Here is a 9904-nt window from a genome sequence, read left to right as displayed (position 1 = left end):
TCTATGGCTAAGTGATGTGGACATTAAATGAATCATGATAATTTTACAGACTTTTTTTGCCACTGTCATTAAGTGAATCATATGGTTAAATGAATCTGGATTCTCTCATTAACTGTGCTTGTCAGAAGGTTCCTGGGAAGGTCACGAATGGTGATCACATGATCCCAGAATGCTTCAACCATTATAAATACATGCAGGTAGCCAAGTGCCCGGTCAGTCATATGACCACAGGGATATTGTGACGGTCATAAGCCCAAGGACTGGTCTTAAATCACTTTTTTCAGTGCCATTGTAACTTTGAACAGTCACCAAATGAACTGATATAAGTCAAGGACTACCTGTACCTAAATCAGACAGACAGATTTTGAGATCTGGGGGCAGTTATTAGTGATGTTCATAATTTTATGGATCTATATTGTACTCTTGCTGTCCTATCAAAGATGTTGATGAAGGACAAGAAATGTGCAATAGGTTTATTGCACAGTTCAGACTTTTATCAATAAGACTTTTAAATACCATAAGACCATGCCATCCTATTCTATCTCCAAAGCATAGCTGTGCCTTTTACTCCCAAAAAGCAGTGATGTCCAACCTTTCTGGCACGGCGGACCGGCGGAAGCACCGGTGGCAGCGGGCGAGAAGGGATGCTTTTGTGCATGCACGCACCGCTTTCACAAATGCAGCTTCGCACACACATGCTTGAGCACCACTTCCACGGCCTGGTTCTGAATGGGCTGCGGCACAACACCGGGCCACAGCCCATGGGCTGGGGACCCCAGCCATAAAGCAATCAAAGCAATCTTCATTGTGTGTGCCAGAAAGAGTTCCTACACAGAACTTTAAAAGATACATAAACTCTAAAGTTTCTTATATTAAGCTCTAAAGAACTTTTCACCAACGTTTTGATTTCCAAATTCTGTGAAAACTGATTTACTTGTTATCAATGCTGCTTTTCTATTCAAATTGATAACATTTGGCCGGATCTTAATCTGCATACTTCCAGAGCAGTTTGTCAGGCTTTCCTTTCCTATAACCTTTGGGCACGCTTTCTGGTTTTAGAAGTGTCAAACAATCAATAAAAGTGGTGAGTGTGCACTTACAGCGCTCTCATGGGTGGAAGCAGGAAGTCCTGATAATGTTATCAGGGAATGGCTCTGTCCTTGGAAAATCTCTAATATATTGGTGCAGACAAAAGGACTTTGGTTACTTTAGAGTAAAACCCTAGGCGATCAATCATCTTGATTCTGCCTTTTCAATAGCTCGGTAGTGAATGCATCATTTTAAAATGGGACTTGCCATTATGTACCATGAAGCCTGCTTAATTAACTTACCTGCCTACAAAATTTGTAGTGGAGCCAGTATACTACAAAGATTCTTGCATCAAGAGTCATGTCGTGTGTCAACAAAGCATAAAAAAGCAGACTCAGTACCGGTAATCTCAGCGAGACACACAATTTTGTTCACTGCTACATCAAAAGACAAAGCAAACACCTTAGCACTTAGGAGTTTTATTGCTTATGGATTAAATAGATACAAAAAGTTCTTATCACAGTTTTACTGTGAATCACTTCTGAATGCCTAGATCGTATTTCAATTTTATGAGAAATTCAATTCCTAGTTTTGATCTAATTTATTAATGTATCTATTAATGTCCATACTAGCAATTACTAATTTACTAATTTACTAATACAGGTAGCCCTCAATTTACAACAGTTCATTTAGTGACCATTTGAAATTACAATAGCATTGAAAAAAGTGACTTATGGCCGATTTTCACACTTACGACCACTGCGGCATCCCCATGGTCACGTGATCAAAATTCAGACGCTTGGCAACTGACTCATATTTATGATGGTTGCAGATGTCTTGGGGTCATATGATCCCCTTTTGAGACCTTCTGACAAGCAAAATCAACGGGGAAGCCAGATTCACTTAACAACTATGCTACTAACTTGACAATTGCAGTGATTCATTTAACAATTGTGACAAAAAAAGGTGGTAAAATGGGGCAAAACTCACTTAACAAATGTCTTACTTAGCAACAGAAATTTTGGGCTCAATTGTGGCCGTAAGTCAAGGACTACCTGTATGATGCACCCAATACCATGGATGCATGGCTCATTTTCACAGGATTCCAAATAAGACATCACCTATTGCAAGCCTCAATATGTATTTACCATTCTGGCCATATTATTCCTGAATGTGTAGCAAACTGGCTATGATAATCAGCAATTGCTAATAATAAATAATGAAACAAAGCAGTAGCTGTTATTATTATTATTGCATTAACTATTAACTATTCCTTAGAGGTCCAATAACATCAATTTTAAATCACCCAAGTCTAAGTCAGACATTCATAAACGAAAGGTCTGAGTCTATAAGTGTTCCTATATACCAAAGTACTCTCTAAAACCTCCATGGTAACTTATTTTAATAATATAATGTCTGACACTGGATGGTACCTAATTTTATAGATGCTCATGTAGCAATTTTTATGTATTAAATTTCTATATTGCTTTAATCCTACAATTTCTTATGAGCAGACAGTTTATAGTTACAGGTAATATAACAAAGCATTATGCAAAAATACCTAGGACAAAAATAAATGAGTAATTAATGCATTCTGGTAATAGCTCTACTCAGACTAATTAAACTTCAAAGACCTTCCAAAATAGCCACATTTCTAATTCTAGAAGGATAGCCTGCTACATTGTGACAGCAAAAAATATTTGTGTAAATTGCTAGCATATTTATTACGCAACAATGTTCAGGCTGGTGTCTTCATAATTTTTTAAAACATTGGTCAGTCAGCATGCATGTTGTGTAATTCAAAAACTCACATCTCTCTCTTTTGGTCTTTAAATTACCAGACTTACAAAACTCTTAATTTTAATTAGTTACTTAGTCAGTTTTACGTCCTCTGTTTACATCACAATTGCAAGTCTGCATATTTAATTCTCATTCCTGTAATCTTTTCCACAATAACAACCATGTGAAATAGATTTAAGAAAATAAAGGCGGAGTTGGCCCCCTGGGCCTAATCTAACATGTTAACCAAGTCACTTGCATTGCATACTTTCCTGATTATATTAGTTTATTTATTAACATGCAAGATTTCTTTGTATTCCGTTAGGAATTCTCTTTGGGAATTCTCTCCCACACCATTTCAAAAGCAAAATATTTCCAGTCTGAAATGCTTTTGGATTTTTAGTCTTTGTGTGAAACCTTTTAAGCCATCTGCATGCATGCATTAAGAAAAAAGATGTCTAGTTCCAAAGTGTTTTATTGTAGCTAGTGTAGAATTCAAAAAGTCCATTTAAAAAGAACTACAGCCTCAAAAACACCTAATGGAAATATTGGGATTTTTTTTTCTTGGATAGTATTGGCCCCAATGTTACTATATACAAATTCTTTTGGAATCTTGCAATAAAAAATATTGCTTTTCTCCTAGTATAAAAAATCTCTCTCTCTCTCTCTCTCTCTCTCATACACACACACACACACACACACACACACCCTGAAGGCCCAGCATACATGCAAAATAAATCACATGGTTCACTACACTTTCAGTGTCAGCTACTCCTTTTCCCACTTCTATGACAACATTCACTTGGGAAAATTACCAGGTTCAAGCATCATTTCAATATATTAATGCTAATTTTCTCTACAATTCTACTTGCTATGTTACTTTATACAGGAGCAGGCAGCTATATTTTGGCTCTGTAATTCTTTATGATTGGCACTGAAAATGAGGAGAAAACCAGAATTTTTAAAAACCAATGTTATTCATTCTATACCACTCTGATTTTATCTTTCTTTCTGTATGTCTCGGTATCCTTTTAAATAATTATTTCTGCATATTTCAAAAACAATTTTTGCTGTCCCTATACATGCATTTGTCAGGCCATGAAAAATTGCCTGTCTCTGCTTTACAAATATATCACCATAAAGCAAATTGTTCAATCTGTTATTTTTTTTAAATTGAATTAAGGAATGCCTGTATATCTGACAGCTTAACAATATTATATAAGCCTCGGTGGCGCAATGGTTAGAATGCAGTACTGCAGGCTACTTCTGCAGACTGCTGGCTGCCTGCAATTTGGCAGTTCGAATCCCACCAGGCTCAAGGTTGACTCAGCCTTCCATCCTTCTGAGGTGGGTAAAATAAGGACCCAAATTGTTGGGGGCAATATGCTGACTCTGTAAACCACTTAGAGAGAGCTGTAAAGCACACTAAAGCAGTATGTAAGTCTAAGTGCTATTGCTATTGCTATATAAGGAGTTTCAAATAAATGTCCACATTATATTTCAGTCTGAGATTGAAAAAAGTACGTGAGGTATTTGAGAAAAACATTTAGCAAAATACAACCTAAAGGAAATGAGGAAAAGATGACTGACCCAACTATCTAAATTATTACAAATTTCTCTTTCTATGTTGAAAATAATTGAAATTATTTTTCTATATTGTCTTTTATTACTTGAAGCATGCTAAGCAGCACCTATTTTCAAATCACCTGACACTCTAATTGAATACCATCTGTACATAAAAATCACTAACAAATATAAACACCTGAACTGGTTTTATTATTAAATTGTGGGGTAGTATTGTAATAAAAGATGGGTTCAGAGATTTCAGTTAAGGTGTGGGAAGGCTGCCCATTTCAATAAGTTCTACTTTGCAGTGCTTATTGTTGTTAGAAACAACATTTTTACAGTATTCAATCCCAAACAATAATTTCTTGTATTATTCATCTTGAAAATACTAACTACATTATAATTCTTCCACACTGTTTTCTGCAAAGCAGAAAGAATAATTTCTATTGGTGGAAGGAAACTCCTAAATAGTCTCATGAGCTACTTTCTTCCATAAGACCCTTGAGACTGATTTCAGACTGAAACCTAGCTCTTTGTTTCATCAGTGATAGGTACAACAATGAAGTTCAACAATTCTGACCCAGAAAGTTTAAAATGCTGATCCAGGGAGATATCGGCAAATTCCCTATTTTTCCATACTTTGATATGGGAGACCTACCGCTTACAGTAAGGTCACAGTACATAATCCACTGTTTCACAAAGACACAAATTAAAAATTACATTACAATTAAAGTACAAACTTTTTTTAAAATCACTTAAAAAATCTAATGAGGTGCATCTACAAAACCTCAGGACAGTTTTATGGCGATGGATAGACACCAGTCTTTTAAACATAATATTACATTCTACAGTCATATAATGGACATACAAGGTTTATGCAAGCATACAGAGAAAATTCAAGCTGTTGTGAATGCTTTGAATCATATCACAGTTGTGATGCTTTTTAAAATTTGTTAATTACTATAACAGATTTTTGAGAATGTAATCAGAGTGCCACAACCCTGGAGCTCTCTACTACAAGTGGAGAGGGTATAGCAATGGGCAGGACGACTCAAACAAGCTTTCACAAAAGGAAAGAAATAATGACATCAGACAAAGTGCTTATACATTATAACTCACACCAGTGAAAGTGACTTGTGATGTTTTACAATACAGCACAGTTACATCACATATCATGAAAGATGTAAACATCTGATAGATTTTGCTTATATCCACTGACAAATACAGACAAAAAGAATGCACAAATAGATCATTAATCCCCATGATTATCCACTATTGTCAATATTGAATCCAGAAAAAGAGATCCCATTCACAGCAGCTGCTTGAATACAGCACATCCAGGGAGATATTGGCAAATTCCCTATTTTTCCATACTGGGGCTTCCATACTGCACTGGGGTTTGTTTTTCAAAGGACAGAGATATAAAACAGAATTTAAAAACATACTCCAGATTGTGCAAATGTAGACATATTATCTAGCTTACTTCTACAAAGTAAGCAATGTAAAAACATCCCTATTAGATGGGGATTCTTTATATCTCTTTTCTGTCACAGAGAATGAACATTTTTCATCATCACTGAGGTGATGCAGGGACACTAGGTAAGACCCAGTACTGCCTTGGAAACACCAACAACCCAGCAGGATTCACACAACAAACTTGAGTTCATGGAATTTTATCAGCACTGTCATAGAATCCTGAAACAGCAGGTTTTCCAGAACAATCAGGAAGTGACAGTCACCAGAAACTGGATCTGAGCAGTTTTTATATTTCTGAAAAAATAATGAAATCAGACGTAGAATTTCAACTGTATATGATACAGGTGGAAATAGACTGCTTGTTCGAAGCTTCAAGAATGCTTTACAAGCAATGTCCAGAGATTCAATTTCATATTGAATCAAAAAAACATCCAGTTGCCTCCTGAAAAAGCACCTTTGGGACAACCATGACCTGGATGACTGAGAATCTCTACAGACTATTGAATCAAAAGTTAGCAAATTTCTGCTTATATAACACAAGGTTGTATATGCAATAAGAAATCAAACGACAGCGATATTGTTCTTAGATTATATCTTACATTCAAAGCTGGATTTTCTCAACTCTAATCTGAGAACAGTTCAGAGCACTGAGTTGAAAATGGCAAGCAGTTCTCTGAGGGTGAAGCACAATGTATTGACTGGCTGAAGAGATAAGAAATATGGAAAGAAGTGGCTGTGTGTGACATGGTTGGAAACACAACTCAACCCAATAGATAAACAAATGGTAGTTACTCTATAGTCATCAGGGCTATTGGGCATCCAAGGGTTTTTGATTGTGATAGACTTGATCTCATTTGCATGTATAAGCTGGATATGTAGTTATAACAGGTTTCTTGGTCAGAAAGAATATGCCGTATTGGGTTACTACTGTTTTTGTTTATGTCTGTGATTTAGTGTTATTGCTTGGTTACATGTGTACAGTACAAGTAGTCAAAGGTAATTCTTGCAGACTCATAGTAATTGTCAAACTCTGAAGCCCGGGTTTTGCCATACCGGGGGAAGACGGAGCACTGATGATGGGGGGTGTAGGAGAGCTCCATAAGACACGTCCCCACAAACCAGGGGGGGCATTAGGGAGGTTGAATGTGATAATTTGTCACCATAGATACTCACTGATTCTGCTTACTGTCTTCCAGGTGCGGCCCTAGTAGAGGGGAGCCGCCTGTCAAAGCCTGAAGCCTGGGGTTTGCCATACTGGGCAGGACGGAGCACTGGTGATGGGAGGTGCAGGAGAGGTTGCCACAGCATGCCAAGCTGAGGACCAGCTGGTCAGTGGAGGGTGAGCTGGGGATCAGCTGTGAGCGGGGAGGCATGGCAACGCAAGGCAAGCAGCCTGCTGGGATTCAGAGCTCCAGCTATTGGGTGACAACCAACTGTTTCAGCCCAATGATCAGCTGTTCCGGGTCAAGGAACGGCCGGGTGGCATCCCACTGGATAGCCCAATGCACAGCTGACAATGGGGTGAGGCCAATGCCGGCGGAAGGGCGTGGCTCACCTAAATAAAACATACTGGGAGGCAGAAGCTCCCAGCGCTGACTTTGCATCTTTTCATGTTGCTGTTTTGCTGCTGATAGAAGTCATTGTGTGCCAGAGTCCGGCTAAATAAAGCCAGTTAGCCTCCAAGTGAGTGGCGTCTTAATACTGGTTTAGGTCCGGAGCCCGGACCTTTGAGAGTAATTCTGTAAATTTCAGTAGGGCAAACAGCATGAAAGCCTACCCTTCGCTCAAGTGTCTTTAGTCTCCTTAGAAGAGACAGAGGGGATGATTTGATATGCAGTTCAATTCATCACAGAGTGAAGGATACTGAATAAGGCAGATTCTATATAAATGTGAAGAAAAATTATTCTGAGAAAGAGCATTACAACAATGAAACCATACTAAGAGGATGAGAACCTCTTTGCTGGATATGCTCATGTAGAAGCTGGACAGTAGGGTGTGCTAAATATTTGAAAGATGTGCTTTGCAAAGCTTGTTAGCTCTTACAAAGCATTTCTCCTTGAAAACACTGAGAAACCACTTCCTTTGGAAGGCTTGTATGGCTGCTTCAAAAGTTATTTCCAATTGCCTGCAAGTGCACGCTTAGTAACATTGCTGGTAGGGCCAGCAGCAAAGTGGGGTACAGTAGATGTGTGTGTACATGCATGCACTCATGTATTCACAGGATGTGGCTGCTTCAATACTTTAAAGAGAGGTGCTTCAGACTAGCTAGCATTTTTTGTGGAAAATTTCTTTTGAATGATTTGCACAGTTCTCTGTTAATCATCTTTGACTTTACAGCGTAAGTTACCTTATGGTAAGATGGCCAATTAAAGTAATAATAATAATAATAATAATAATAATAATAATAATAATAATAATAATAATACCTGGCCATCGAAACTACATGATTATGGATGAAACATGTAACAGTGATACCCATTGTCATCGGGGCACTTGGTACCATGTCCAAGAATTTTATAAGATACATCAACAAATTGCAGTTTCCTGCAATAACACTAGCGGAACTGCAAAAAACTGCGCTACTTGGAACATCGTACATCTTAAAAAGGTATTTGGTTGATACCTAGGACACTGGCAACAACCCGTATCAACCATTAGCACCAGTCAATGGTATTTGTTATGCATTTTTAATGTTTAGTTGACTGAGTTTCATATTTAATGAATAAAGTATATAATAATAATAAGTTATCGAAAATGAGACAGTGAAGATCTTGTGGGACTTTCGAATACAGATGGATTGTCATTTGGAATATTAGATGCCAGATATCACTGTTGTTGAGGACCGAAGCATACAGTTTACCAGTTTACAGTGTACCAGGAGACACCAGAGTCAAAGAAAAAGGGCTGGAAAAAAATCACAAAATATCACGACCTGACTATCAAAACTACACGGCTATGGATGAAACATGTAAAGTGATACCCATTGTCATCGGGGCACTTGGTACCACGTCCAAGAATTTTACAAAACACATCAAGAAATTGCAGCTTCCTGCAATAACACCAGTGGAACTGCAAAAAACTACGCTACTCGGAACATCATATATTTTAAGAAGATACTTGGCTGATACCTAGGATGCTGGCAGCAACCCGTATCAACCATTAGCACCAGTCAATCGTATTTGTGACACATTTTTAAATGACCAGTTGACTGAGTTTCATGTTTAATGAATAAAGTAAATAATAATAATAAACTTCATTCTAACTATGATTCAATTCTGCACATATTTCTTATTTACTCCAATGGGTCTTAAGCCTGGGTAAGATGATTACATATTCAGTCTTAGCTATCTGTATTCACACCTCTTAGCTAACTAACACTATTCTACCTTACTTGAGTACAGTAGACTCAAAAAGCAATAGAAACAAGAAATTTGGATTCTATTAAATGCTAACAAGGAAATAATATTTCTTGGTAAATTGTTGCCCAAAAACAGTAAGTGGGTAATTAAGTATATTGAAAAGAAAGGCCAGACCCAAGCATTAAATGCCTCAGCTGAAAAGGTATCTATTTTACAACTATTTTAGAAGGTAAAGGTAAAGTAAACTAGATCTCTAAAGAAGTTAATGGTTGAATGCATTTCTATCTCACCACATCAGGACTCTGTAGCACAAGCCATTTAGAGCTTAAGAGCAGCCTTTTAAATTGAGTTCAAATAGAAAGTAGCAGAAAACTTAGTTCTTTCATAATTGACAGGTTGTGCTGTCTATAACCAATATTCAGACAAGCTATTTTGTGTCTGTTTGGTTTGGGATATTAATATAAACAGACTAGCCCAGGAGCAACAAGGCTCTTGTACCTCATGATATTCTAGCAAAATGAGGGAGAGTTCAACAGCATGGTTATTTCATATACAACCCTGCCTGCAGACATATTCTCATTTATATGTAAATGTTATATGCAGATGCTGTTGTATACACAAAACTCAGTTCTTTCCTCCATAGCTATTTGTCTTTTTTAGTCTGTAGAAAGTTAGCATCCACCCTTCTCCTAGAA

The 9904-nt window shown here is 37.4% G+C and overlaps 1 long non-coding RNA gene across 11 annotated transcripts in view; it reads right to left on the bottom strand.

The window, feature by feature from the left end:
- The window catches only part of LOC117672539 (uncharacterized), a 363153-nt gene that overhangs the window by 85722 nt on the left and 267527 nt on the right, over positions 1–9904 (bottom strand). The window lies entirely within an intron of this gene.

The sequence above is a fragment of the Pantherophis guttatus genome, chromosome 3 (assembly GCF_059756535.1).
Source record: "Pantherophis guttatus breed Tessera chromosome 3, ASM5975653v1, whole genome shotgun sequence".
Classification (NCBI taxonomy): domain Eukaryota; kingdom Metazoa; phylum Chordata; class Lepidosauria; order Squamata; family Colubridae; genus Pantherophis; species Pantherophis guttatus.
This window is presented reverse-complemented; position numbering and strand designations above follow the sequence as displayed.